A 13,488-nucleotide genomic window follows, 5' to 3' on the forward strand; every position below is an offset into this window, starting at 1 on the left:
TGAAACAGCCTTTTTTATTTTAATTCACAGAAAATCATCCTTTAAGATTTAGGCAAGGGCGAAATGCCGTCTCTACTAAAAATATAAAAAATTAGCCAGGCGTGGTGGCTCATGCCTGTAGGCCCAGCTACTCAGGAGGCTGAGGGGGGAGGATCACCTGAGCCCAGGAAGTTGAGGCTGCAGTGAGCTGAGATCGTGACACTGCACTCCAGTCTGCCTGACACAGCAAGACTCTGTCTCAAAAAAAAAAAAAAAAAAAAAAAATACAGGCATGAATCCTAAGGGGCTAAGAAAATCTGAGTGATAATCACTACAGTGATCTAAGAATCATCATTGCCCTTTAACGTTGACTTCTTTTTGTCCTTAAAACTTTTGTCCCCCACTCTCTATCCTGAGGATGAATTTCTTAACCTAGAAGTCTCCCAGACCCCACTTAGAAGTAAATCTCTTGGATTGTTGTTATTTTTTTTCTTTACCTTTATTTACTTGCCATTTTTATTTTTTTTCTTTTCACTCTTTTTTTTTTTTTTCTTTTGAGACAGTCTCGCTCTGTCACCCAGGTTGCTGTGCAGTGGAATGATCTCGGCTCACTGCAACCTCTACCTCCCAGGTTCAAGCAATTCTCCTGCCTCAGCCTCCCAAGTATCTGGGATTACAGGCACACCCCACCACGCCCAGCTAATTTTTGTATTTTTGGTAGAAATGGGATTTTGCCACGTTGGCCAGGCTGGTTTCCAACTCCTAATTTATCAGGTGATCTGCCCGCCTCAGCCTCCCAAAGTGCTGGGATTACAGGTGTCAGACACCATGCCCTGCCTGCCCAGCCCAATTTTTAAATGATATAAATTTCTATCGGATTATAACCATGACACTAAACGTTATAAAAATTCATATTTATTTAAACATGTTTATTTTTTATTTATTTATTTTCTTGAGACAGGATATCGCTCTGTCACCCAGGCTGGAGTGTAGTGGTGCAATCGTGGCTCACTGCAGCCTCAACCTTCCAGGCTCAGATGATCCTCCCACCTAAGCCTCCTGAGTAGCGGAAACTGTAGGCATGTTCCACCACCACACCTGGCTAATTTTTGCTGGTGTGTTCTTAGCAACCAGAACAATGCCTACTACATAATAGGCAGCCAATATTTTATTAATTGAACATGTGAAACGGGTTGTGCCTTGCAAAGACAATCTTCCTTTTGTTTCCGAAACTGTTTATTGTATTAATACTAAATTTGTATTTCTGGTAAACTTGCCCTATATTCTTCCTCAGCATTACCAATTCGTTATTTATTAGATCTTCATTCTATTACATATTTTTCTTTAATGTCTTGTGTTTGTTTTTTTCTTAATATTTTATATGATTTTCTCAAGTCTATTCTCTCCATAGTTCAGATTTCTGCAGTATTAGTTTGATTCCTTGCTATTTTAACGTGTTTTTAAATAACATAATAATTTTGTTTTCTCCTCTTCTCTTTCTTTTGTTCTGCCAGCTTTTTAAAAATGTCATGTTATTGTCTTATCTATGTTTTAAAATCTCTTGTTTAGGGCCAGGCGCAGTGGCTCACGCCTGTAATCCCAGCACTTTGGGAGGCTGAGGCGGGTGGATCACCTGAGGTCAGGAGTTTGAGACCAGCCTCAACATGGAGAAACCCTGTCTCTACTAAAAGCACAAAATTAGCCGGGCGTAGTGGTGCATGCCTGTAATCTCAGCTACTCAGGAGGCTGAGGCAGGAGAATTGTTTGAACCCGGGAGGCGGAGGTTGCGGTGAGCTGAGATCGCGCCATTGCACTCCCGCTTGGGCAACAAGAGCAAAACTCTTGTCTCAAAAAAAATAAATAAAAATAAAAAATAAAATAAAATCTCTTGTTTCATGGACTCCATATTTAGTTATCCAAAGAGGATAAAGAAGTATTTTGTCTAATGTTTTCTTCTTATCCGTATTTGTTCCTCTTCAGAAGTGTAATTTTCATGTTTTTACATATTATATTCTTCTACTTCATTTGGGTGTTTTTGTTTTGGTTTGGATTTCTTGTGGGCTTTTTGTTTTTGTTTTTGTTTTTGGCAAGATCTCTGCTAGAATTTGTTTTGTTTTGTTTGTTGAGTCAGGGTCTGTCTCTGTCGCCCAGACTAGAGTGCAGTGGTGTGAGCTCGGCCCACTGCAACCTCCACCTCCTGGGTTCAAGTGATTCTCCTGCCTCAGCCTCCCGAGTAGCTGGGATTACAGGTGCACACCACCATGCCTGGCTAATTTTTGTATTTTTAGTAGAGATGGTGTTTCACCATGTTGGCCAGGCTAGTCTCGAACTCCCGACCTCCAGTGATCCGCCTGCCTCGGCCTCTTGAAGTGCTGGGATTACAGGCATGAGCCACCATGCCTGGCCTCTGGTAGAATTTTTTTCCCTTGTTTGTATCCGGCAAGAAAAGTGTTTTTGTTTTTCATTGGGGGTGTGTGTGTGTGTGTTGTTGTTGTTTTTGTTTTTGTTTTTGTTTTGAATGATGGCAGTACTACTTTGCTCTGCAGCTTACTAAAGAATAGTGTGAGCTGAGGGCTCACAAATCTCATCTCAGCTTTTCTGTGCGTTATTGATTTTTTTTGTTTTTTGTTTTTAAGTCACTTGTAGGGCTAGATATCAATGGTTTATATTCTTGTTTCATCTTTCAATTACTTGGTGGGGATGGTGAAGTGGGAAGTGACTGTGAAGTGACTCCAATAAGTAGATAGCCATCAAGTAAGGTGTGCTTTCTCTCAGAAACTTCACAAAATCCTTTACATAGTTCTGCTAAATATCCACATTTGGTTTGGTTTGTTTTCCCTGAATTCCTTTAGAATGACTAGGTCCCTGTGATGGCTAATTTTAGGTGTCAACTTGCCTGCTTTAAGAGACAACAAGATAGCTGGTAAGGCATTATTTCTGGGTGTGCTGTGAGGGTGTTTCTGGAAGAGATTGGCATTTGCATCAGTGGACTGAATGAGGAAGATCTGCCCTCACCCAATGTGGGCGGGCATCATCCAATTGGCTGAGGGCCTGGATAGAAAAAAAAGGCAGAGGAAAGGCAAGTTTTCTCTCTTCTGGAGCTGGGACACTGTTCTTTTCCTGCCCTTAGACATAAGAACTCCAAGTTCTCCAGCCTTTGGACTCCAGGACTTGCACCAGCAGCCTTCCAGTTTCTCAGGCCTTTGGATTTGGACTTAGACAGAGCTGCATTACTGGCTTCTTGGGTTCTCCAGCTTGCCGATGGCCTATCATGGAACTTGGCCTCCGTAAGTCTCCTCTCATATGTCTCTGCATGTGTGTGTATCCCATTGGTTCTGTCTCTCTAGAGAACACTGACTAATACAGTCCTCTTCACAGAAGCCTGAATATACTCTATAACATATAATATAAGAGGTTAGACTGGGCACAGTGGCTCACGCCTGTAATCCCAACACTTTGGGAGGCCGAAGTGGGCGGATCAATTGAGGTCAGGAGTTCGAGACCAGCCTGGTCAACATGGTGAAACCCGTCTCTGCTAAATATACAAAAAGTAGTCGAGCATGGTGGCACACACCTGTAATCTCAGCTACTCAGGAGGCAGAGGCAGAAGAATCACTTGAACCCAGGAGGCAGAGGTTGCAGTGAGCTGAGATTGCACCATTGCACTCCTGCCCGGGCGACAGAGCGAGACTCCATCTCAAGAAAGAAAAAAAAAGAAGAAGAAGAAGAAGAAAAGAGAGAGAGATTAAAAATAAACGTGTAGGCATGGGCTGATATATATACTTTTGTTTACAAGTTCTACCTATTGAGAGGATCAAGGACCAAACAATGACATCACAGTAACTTTTTTTGTGGGGGCGGGGGCGGGCAGTCTCACTATGTTGTCCAGACTGAACTCAAACTCCCATGCTCAAGTAATTCTCCCACCTCAGTCTCCTGAGTAGCTGGGACTACAGGTGTGCACCACCATGCCCAGCATTGCCCATATCTTAGTTTCTAGATACCATTGGCTGATAAAAAAGGAACCAAGACTCCTCAGAGAAGTTGTTGGTTCCAGGGCTGGATCGGGGAAAATGCAGGATGAGCCTAGAGTATCTTGAGGCTCATTTTGAGGACAGAAAGTAAAAAAGTTACTTGCACGCAAAATGTTAACATTAGGGGAATCTGGACAGTGGTTATTCAGATACACTCTGAACAATTTTTTTTTTTTTTTTTTTTGAGACTGAGTTTCGCTCTCGTCACCCAGGCTGGAGTGCAATGGTGTGATCTCAGCTCACTGCAGCCTCTGCCTCCCGGGTTCAAGTGATTCTCCTGCCTCAGCCTCCCCAGTAGCTGGGATTACAGGTGCCTGCCACCACACCCGGCTAATTTTTGTATTTTTAGTTCAAAGTGCTTTTTACCAGTTTTCACTACCACTACAAGCGTTAGCTCATATCCTCAGCTGGTATTATCCAACTTTAAAAATTTTGTCAAGCAGTCAGTTTAAAATATCTTACATGCGGCTGGGCGTGGTGGCTCTCACCTGTAATCCCAGCATTTTGGGAGGCCAAGGTGGGCAGATCACTTGAGACCAGGAGTTTGAGAACAGCCTGGCCAACATGGTGAAACCCCGTCTCTACTAAAAATACAAAAAATTAGCTGGGTGTGGTGGTGGCGCCTGTAATCCCAGCTACTTGGGAGGCTGAGGCAGGGAAAATCGCTTGAACCCAGGAGGCAGAGTTTGCAGTGAGCTGAGACCAGGCCATTGCACCCCAGCCTGGGCAACAGAGCAAGACTCTATCTCAAAAAAAAAAAAAAGAAAAAATCTTACATGCCCTCATTTTTCATTTCATTTCATTAATGCAATTGAATTTCATTTCACATGTTATTGGCCATTCATTGATAAATCTCCTTCAGTAAAGTACCTGTTCATATATTTTACCCATTTTTTTTTCATATTTGACTATACATTCTTTACTTATTGGTTTGCAGGAGTTACACACACACATTTTTTTTTTCTGACAATATTTGCAGACAGTTCTTCATCCAGTATGTTGCTTCTCTTTTGCTTTTCTTTATGGTGTCTTCTGATAAACAAAAACTTTTCATTTTAATTTTAAAAGGTAAAATTTATCAATCTTTTTTTATTTATGTTTTGGGCCTTTTGTTTAAGCTTCTATTAAGTATTATACCTTAGTTCTTGTGCAGTAAGACAAGAAACAGAAATAAAATATATATGCTACAGTTTAAATAGTATTTGTCCTCTCTGAAACTCATGTTGAAATTTGATTATCATTGTGGCAGTGTTGGGAGATGGGGACCTTTAGGGGGTGATTAGGTCATTAGGGGGAATTAATGCCATTCTTGTTGTAGCCAGTTAATACTCAGGAATCCATTAGTTATCACAAGAACAGGTTGTTATAAAGCAAATGGGGCTTCTTTGGCTCTCTTTTGCTTTCTCTCTTGCCACATAATTCCTTCCCTTTTCTGCCATGCTATGAAGGAGCACAAGGCCCCCACCAGATGCAGCTGTCCAGTCTTTGACTTCCCAGCCTCCAGAACTGCAAGCTAAATAAATCTCTTTTCTTTATAAATTATCCAGTCTCAGGTATTCAGTTATAGCAACAGAAAACCTGCTAAGACAATATGAATATTGGAAAGGAAAAATAAGTTGCCATTATTTGCAGCTGATATTATTATCTATGTAGAAAATTCAAAAGTATATCAAAAGTTTGAAAATTAATGCAAAAGAAAAAAATTAATGAGAGAGTTTAATAAGAAGTCTGGGTATAAGATTAACATATGAAAATTAGTTGCATTTCTATATACCACAAAAACAATTAGATAATATTATTTAAAAATGGCTAGCCGGGCACGGTGGCTCACACCTGTAATTCCACACTTTGGGAGGCCGAGGCGGGTGGATCACCTGAGGTCGGGAGTTCGAGACCAGCATGACCAACATGGAGAAACCCCATCTCTACTAAAAATACAAAATTAGCCGGGTGTGGTGGCACATACCTGTAGTCCCAGCTACTCGGGAGGCTGAGGCAGGAGAATTGCTTAAACTGGGAAGGCGGAGGTTGCGGTGAGCCGAGATGGCACCATTGCACAGCAAAAATAATAATAATGAAAATAATACCACTGCCACAGAGCTATATACTTTAAAATGGTTAAAATGGTAAACTTAAATGAGCTAAGCATGGTGGCACACACATGTAATCCCACCAGCTACTCCTTGGGAGGCTGAGGCAGAAGGATTACTTGAGCCCAAAGAGTTCCAGGTGACAGCGAGTTGTGATTGTGTGCCATTGTACTTCAGCCTGAGAGACAGAGTAAGACCCCCATCTCTAAAAAAAAAAAAAAAAGGAAAAAAAATTTTTTTTTTGAGATCAGAGTCTCACTCTGTCACCCAGGCTGGAGTGCAGTGGAGTGATCTCAGCTCACTGCAGCCTCCACCTCCTGGGTTCAGGTGATTCTTGTGCCTCAGCCTCCTCAGTAGCTGGGACTGCAGGAGCACACCACCATGCCCAGCTAATTTTTGTATTTTTTTTTTTCAGTAGAGTTGGGGTTTTACCATTTGGCCAGGCTGGTTTTGAACTCCAGACCTCAAGCGATCCGCCCACATTGGCCTCCCAGAATGTTGGGATTACAGGCATAAGCCACAACACCTGGCCAAAAAAAAGTAAATTTAAATACAAAAATTAAAAATAAATGACTTCTAGAATAGCTAAGACAGTCTTAAAAAATAATAATGTGGGGACTAGCTCTATCTAATATTAAAATTTGTATATCATGAAGTCAAATAATCAAGAAAAAATGTAGTATTGCCATAGGAATAGACAAATTTTCTTTTTTTTTTTTTCTTTTTGAGACAGAGTCTCGCTCTGTTGCCCAGGCTGCAGTACCGTGGCATGATCTCGGCTCACTGTAACCTCCACCTCCCAGGTTCAAGCAATTCTCCCTGCCTCAGCCTCCCAAGTAGCTGGGAGTATAGGCGCCCGCCATCATGCCCAGCTAATTTTTGTATTCTTTTAGTAGAGACGGGGTTTCGCCATGTTAGCCAGGCTGGTCTTGAACTCCTGACCTCAGGTAATCCGCCCTTTTTGGCCTCCCAAAGTGCTGGGATTACAGGCGTGAGGAGATCTTGGCAAATATAAAAACTTTCTTTTCTTTTTTCTTTTTTTTCCTTTTTTCTGAAACGAAGTCTTGCTCTGTGGCCCAGGCTGGAGTGCAGTGGCGTGATCTCAGCTCACTGCAACCTTTGTCTCCTGGGTTCAAGCGATTCTTCTGCCTCAGCCTCCCGAGTAGCTGGGACAAAGGTGCGTGCCACCATGCCCAGCTAATTTTTGTATTTTTAGTAGAGATGGCATTTCTGCACGTTGTCCAGGTAAGTCTCGAACTCCTGACCTCAGGTGATCCACCTGCCTCAGCCTCCCAAGGTGCTGGGATTACAGGCATGAGCCACCACACCTGGCCGGCAAATATAAAAACTTGATGTAGGACACAGGAGGCATTTAGGGGAAAAAAATGGAAGTTATTTTCTTCTTCATTCCAAATACAGGTACCAACCTCATACCCATATACAATGAGCAGCTCCAGATGACTTACAAATTAAAGGGAAAACAAATTAAAGGTTTTAGATGGTTTAGGAGACTATATGACTTTAGGATATAAAAGGTGTTCTTAAACACAATTTCAATTTAAAGTTAGAGACATACACACTTTAGCAATTCTTTGCTTGTATGTTTGTTTTTTCCTGAGACAGAGTCTCTCGCTCTGTCGCCCAGGCTGGAGCGCAGTGGCGCTTTCTCAACTCACTTCGCCTCCCAGGTTCAAGTGATTCTCCCGCCTCAGCCTCCTGAGTAGCTGGGACTACAGGTGCGTGCCACCACACCCAGTTAATTTTTGTATTTTTAGTAGAGATGGAGTTTCGCCATGTTGGCCAGGCTGGTCTTGAACTCCTGACCTCAGGTGATCTGCTCACCTCACCCTTCCAAAGTGCTGGGATTACAGGCCACTTTAGCAATTATACTCCCAGATGTATACAACCTAGAGCACCAAATGTATATAAACTTGTGCACCAGAAGATGTATGAAAAAATATTCATAGCATCACTGGTTGTAATGCAATATATAAATAGCCTAATGCTATATATAAATAACCTAATTTATCTATTTTATTGCAATATATAAATAACCTAAAAGCCTATCAACAAGAGAAATGGGCAAATAAATTGTGGCATATTCACACAATGGAATACTATATCACAGTGAAAATGAATAAAATACCATAGGCAATGATATATAGAAATCAAAACAAAATATTGAATTAAAACTGTATGTACTGGGATACCTTTTTTTTTTTTTTTGAGACAGGGTCTCACTCTGTCACCCAGGCTGGAGTGCAGTGGTATGATCATGGCTAACTGCAGCCTTGACCTCCCTGGGCTCAGATGATCCTCCCACCTCAGCCTCCCCAGTAGCTGGGACTACAGGCATGTGCCACCACGCCTGGCTAATATTTGTATTTTTTTGTGGAAACAGGGTTCTGCCGTGTTGCCAAGGCTGGTCTCGAACTCTTGGGCTCAAGTGATCCACCTGTCTTGGCCTCCCAAAGTGCTGAGATTACAGGTGTGAGCTACTGTACCATTTTTATAATGTTAATAATCAAGCACAACTAGGCAAAACTCATCAATATATTGTGTATGTATGTGTATCTATACATAAATACATATACATATGTATAGACACACAATTTTATAAAACATGACAAGGGATTAATACAAAACTCAGGATAGTGGTTACTTCAGGGGAGGAGGCAGGGAGATGGAATCAAGAGAAGCACAGGATTTCATCATCTCTAGTCCTTCAGCTGGTTGTTGGTTTCACAGGTGTTTACTATTATGCCTCATAATTTATATATATTACACATATTTTGAATGTATCAAGTATTATGCACACACATATCCACAAAATTTAGCCTATTTTTGTCAGCACTGACGTAGGTCCCAAGACCTCATGCCTCAGAATAGGGTTTCTCAACCTCAGCACCACTGACATTTTTAATTCTTTGTCATGGAGGGGAGGGACTTCCCAGTGAATTATTGGATGTTTAGTAGACAGTGTATTATTGCATATTTAGACTCTATTCACTAGATGCTAGTACTGTTAGGGTAGGTAGTTAGGCAGGCATGAGCAGGGCAGGAGACGGTGTCCCGTCCAAGGAATGTCGGGCGGCCATCAGATGGTCAGGCAGTTGGTAAATTATTTTTCTAAAATGATAATTGGTCGCAGCCAGCGCCAGAAAAAGGTAGTTTCCCAAAAGACAGAAAACACCTAAAACTGGTGATCAGCAGCTTCCCGATTAGATATCTGGAGTTGGGCCAGTGGCCTCGAGCATGTGCACTAAGAGACAAAATGGCGGAGCTTAACTGGTATATGATGACCCTTCTCTACCAACAATGAACTGGTAAGGGAAAAAAATGCCTCAGATGAGCATGTGCACAAGTTCGGTAAACACACAGTGCATCTGGCCCCTCCCAAGTGTTAGCAAGCCACTGCGCATGCGCACAGCCGACTCCAAAGGAAGAATCTGGGGAGAGCGGAGGCAACCGCCCGGAAGCATCACAACTTATAAAATCCCAAGTCAAAGATCAAACCATACACCTGAATCTCTCAAGTACCCGGCTTGGCCCTCTTCCAAGTGTACTTTACTTCGTTTCATTCCTGCTCTAAAACTTGCCTCCGTCTCTCCCTATGCCTTATGCCCTTCTTTCAAATCCTTTTTTCTGAGGAGGCAAGAATTGAGTTGCTGCAGATCCGCTAATACCACCAACCCTCCCAGGTGTGACAACTAAAAAGGTCTCCAGACATTCGCAAACATCTCCAGGCAGCAAACTCCACTCACGGGTTGAGAATATTGCCTTAGGGGATTTCCCTTATTTTCTTCCAAATTCATTCAATCATTTAAAATGGTGTTGTGGTATAAGAAATATATTTAGTCTTTGTCCCTGGTTCCTGTCACAGACTTCCTAAAACCCTGGGAATTTCCTGAAGGAGAGGAGTGTCTTTTGTTATTTATCATGAGTCTCTTTCATAACCTCTGGGTTTATGCTAATAGGGTGATTTAGGGTAGATCCTCTAGGTAGCCTCAGTATGGTGTCAGTAGGAAAGGAGGGGGCTGGATATTAAGCTCTATAAAAACTCTTGAACAATCAGATTTGATGAGCTTCCGGGTTGCTAAACATATGGAGGCGCTGGGAGGTTGGCATGCCCAGAGAGGGTATGGAAGTTCTGTACCACCACTCTTCATATCTTGCCCTATGCATCTCTTCCATCCGAGTGTTCCTGAGTTGTGTTCATATAATAAACTGGTAAATGTAAGTAAAGTGTTTTCCTGAATTCTGTGAGCCATTCCAGCAAACTATCTAACCTGAAGAGGGAATCACAGGAACCCCCCAATTATTATAACCAGTTGGTCAGAAGCATAGGGACTTGCGATCGGTGTCTCAAACAGGGCTGTGTTATGGGACTTGAACACTTAACCTGTGGAATTTGACGCTATCTCTACATATAGTGTGCAATTTACCACGCGCGGTGGCTCACACTAGTAATCCCAGCACTTTGGGAGGCTGAGGCGGGTGGATCACCTGAGGTCAGGAGTTCAGGACCAGCCTGGCCAACATGGTGAAACCCTGTCTCTACTAAAAATACAATTAGCCAGGTGTGGTGGCGGGCGCCTGTAATCCCAGCTACTCGGCAGGCTGAGGCACGAGAATCGCTTGAATCTGGGAGATGAAGGTTGCGGTGAACCGAGATTGCGCCACTGCACTCCAGCCTGGGTGACAGAGTGAGACTCTGTCTCAAAAAAAAAAAAAAAAAAGAATTCAGTTGAATTACAGGACACCCAGTTGGAAATTGCCTGTTGGAGAATTGTTTGTCTGTGGGGAAAAACCCCCACACATCTGGTCACAGAAGTGGTCTGTGTTTTATGAAAGTGTAGAGAATATGAGTGTTTTCCTCAGATGGTTTTTTTTTAAATTTATGTACCATTTAAAGATTTTTAAATTTTTAAATTGAAGACCATTATTCTAAGTGAAATAACTCAGGAGTGGAAATCCAAACATCCTATGTTCCTACTCATAAGTGGGAGCTAAGCTATGAGGATGCAAAAGCATAAGAATGATACAATGGACTTTGGGGACTCGGAGGGTAAAGGGTGGAATGGGGGTGAGGGATAAAAGACTACACATTGGGTTCAGTGTACACTGCTCGGATAATGGGTGCCTCAAAATAGAACTTATTCATGTACAAAAATAAATGAATAAGAAAAAAGATTTTAAAATTTTTAAAATAAACTTTATTTTTTATAGCAATTTTAGATTTATGGAAACGTTGTGATAGTACAGAGCATTCTTCCACGCCCAGTACCCAATTTTTGCTATTAACATCTTAACATTAGTAGAGTACATTTGTTAATAAACCAATACAGATATGTCGTTGAGAAGAGTGGAAATATTTTAATAAAAATCATTAATTGTTACAAAATTTCCAGGGAAGATGGTAGTCTAGGAAAATAAAAAATGAACCAGAACCAGAAAAGAAATTTCTCTTCTTTTCTTAATATGTTGTTGTTAATTCTCTCTCACACTCTGTCTCTCTCTCTCTTTTGGCATAAACAACAAACATTATCTCACACTGTCTTTAGGTCAGAAGTTCAGAAATAGCTCAGAGTCTCTCATGAGGTTGCACTCAAATAATTCTTCTTTCCTTTTTTTTCTTTTTTCCTGAGACGAAGTCTCACTCTGTTGCCCAGGCTGGAGTGCAGTGGCACAATCTTAGCTCACTGCAACCTCCGCCTCCTTGGTTCAAGTGATTCTCCTGCCCCAGCCTCCCGAGTAGCTGGGATTACAGGCACCCGCCACCACGCCCAGCTAATTTTTGTATTTTTAGTACCATGTTGGCCAGCCTGGTCTAGAACTCCTGACCTCAAGTGATCTACCTGTCTCAGCCTCCCAAAGTGCTGGGATTACAGGCATGAGCCACCATGCCTGGCCCAAGTAACTCTTAATTTATTGTTATTAATTAAAGTCCATACTTTATTAAGATTGGATTCATTTTTACCTAGTATTATATTTCTGTTCCAGGATCCCCTCCAAGATACCATATTACATTAAGCTATCATGCCCTCTTGGCTGTGACAATTTCTCACTTGCCTCATTTGTGATGACCTTCACAGTTTTAAGGCATACTGCTCAAGTATTTTATGGAATGTCCTTCAAGTGGAACTTGTTTTTCTCATGATTAGACCAGGGTTATATGTTTTTGGGAGAAAGACTACAGAGATAAAGTGCCATTGACGTCATATCAAGGGTCCTATTGTTAACATGACTCATGATGGTTAATGTTGACCTTGATCATCTGACTGAGGTAGTCTGTCAATTTTCTTCACTCTAAAGTTATCTTTCCTTGCCTTTCCATATTGTACTCTTTGGAAAGAAGTCATTATGCACAGCCCACACTTAAGGAATGGGGAGCTATGCTCTAGTTCCTTGAGTAAGCAGTGTTTACATAAATTATTTAGAATTCTTCTGTACAGATGATTGGTCATTCTCCCTCATTTACTTATATGTTCAATCATTTAATTATATCAGTATGGACTCAAGAATATTTATTTATTTTATACTTTGATTATAATTCAATATCATTTCATTTTGTTGCCCAAATTGTTCCAGCTTTGGCCATTGGGAGCTCTTACAGTTGACCTATGTGCTCCTTTGACATACCCCTCATCAATGTGGGGGTTTTTTGGTTTTGTTTTTTGAGCACTTTCTTACTTTATGGCACAACAAGATGCTCCAGGCTCATCATGTACATTTACTACCTCAGTCCTAGAATCAGCCATTTCTCAAGGAACTCTAGTTCCTTTTTTTTTTTCCCAAGACAGAGTCTCACTCTGTTATCCCACAGCCTCAACCTCCAAGGCTCAAGTGATCCTCTTGTCTCAGCCTCCTGAGTAGCTGGGACTACAGGCAGCTGCCACCACTCCCAGCTAGTTTTCAAATATTTTTTTTGTAGATAAAGGGTCTCACCATGTTGCCCAGGCTGGTCTCCAACTCCTGGGCTCAAGCAATCCTCCCACCTTGACCTCCCAAAGTGCTGAGATCACAGATGTGCCACTGTACCCTGCCTGGTTCCTTTTATTAAAGTACAGTATTTGAAAGTAAAATCTAGGTACTAGGAGTTCTCATTGTTACTGGAATTAAGGTTTTACAGTTTTTTAAATTTTTTTTTAGTTTGAGAGTGTCAGGAGGCCTGGCCTGTCATAGGATTTTAATCTTCTAGTGCTTATTTACTCTGCTCAGTTTACTTTGGTCAACGGTTGCAGGTCTGCCTCGCAGGTCACTGTTAACCCTTCAGCCTCCCTTCACTTCCCAATTTTCAGTCATGGGTCAGCAAATTGAGTCCTGAAAATAAATAAAAATGCAAGACACATCTTCTCTTCTTCAGTCCTACCTTCCTTAACGTC

The sequence above is a fragment of the Gorilla gorilla genome, chromosome 13, assembly GCF_029281585.2.
Source record: "Gorilla gorilla gorilla isolate KB3781 chromosome 13, NHGRI_mGorGor1-v2.1_pri, whole genome shotgun sequence".
In the NCBI taxonomy this organism is placed as follows: Eukaryota; Metazoa; Chordata; class Mammalia; order Primates; family Hominidae; genus Gorilla; species Gorilla gorilla.